We start from the raw sequence: 1185 nt of genomic DNA on the forward strand, positions 1-1185 counted from the left end.
CTTCACATCTAGATATCGATCGAGGGTGGATATCAACATCAAATCATCCTTCACAAAGCAGACAGCCTCATCGCGATATGCAGTTGAATATGCCTCAAAAAAGTCCTCCAAACCTGACAAGATATCCGGTGTGATCTTTGGCTTTACACCCCATGTTGAACGAGGACTTCTAGCAGTTCCAAAGCAGCGAATATTTCGTTGGATTCGATATACAGTGGCCAGACTGCACTCAATGGTCCGCGCAATCTGAGCAGGCATATAACCATCATTTAGAAGGCGTACGATCTCATTGGTGGTAAATTCGCTGAGCTGGGGGGGCATATTGGCAGATTTGATGATAAAGGTGCGTATTTGAATGAATTGGATGATATTTGAATGATTTTAGAGATACGTGGATATTTTGGTTATTTCTGCGGTGTTTTGCTACTATTTTTCAGGGGGTGGCAGAAAATTCTGTTTTCGCAAGCTTTACGTCCGCCACAATATTATTATAGTCGTTGTTTTCTATTGATGCGAGCCATTTTTTGCCATTACGAAGCGGCGAGACGAAGAAATAAAATTCATATTTTTCACCTGATATTCTGTTTCCTGAAGAAAACACGTTACGCCTTTATAAAAACGGATGTCATTGCAGGATGGGTGTTTTACCTTAACTCTTCCAACATGCATTTTCTACTACAACTTTTTCACAACCCCTTTTGCATCCGGTCCACCCCTGAGCCATTTGCCCCGATACTGTTGGAACCGTTACCAAAATTATGACGTGGGGTGTTAAGGGCTATCTAGCACTTACTTCTCTCACTCTGTAAATGTGTATTATATCTTGCTCAGCGCCCGCGAGAGCTAGCTTTTTCCGCTTTAGAAATAAGATAATTTAACTAATGTTCACCAAGCTTCCCCGCAAACTAGTCTGCCAAGCGAGCTTATCCAATTTACAGTCCACCTGTTGATATTTCGCACAGTCTCAGTATCGAAAGAATAAAAGAGCAATATGTCCTACGGAAGGGCCTTTTGACATAAATCTTGGCTCGGCAGAAAGAGAGCAAGGAAGGCAAAAATCTAGGCCCGGAACTCAAGATAGTTTACCATGGGCTAATTTGTCGATTATACGAACAATCATCCTCAACAGCAACTTACCCCGGAGCGCATCCACTATGTCGGAGGTGACGACAGCACTTGAACTCC

This window comes from Histoplasma capsulatum, genomic scaffold (assembly GCF_000149585.1).
Source record: "Histoplasma capsulatum NAm1 scaffold_1 genomic scaffold, whole genome shotgun sequence".
In the NCBI taxonomy this organism is placed as follows: domain Eukaryota; kingdom Fungi; phylum Ascomycota; class Eurotiomycetes; order Onygenales; family Ajellomycetaceae; genus Histoplasma; species Histoplasma mississippiense.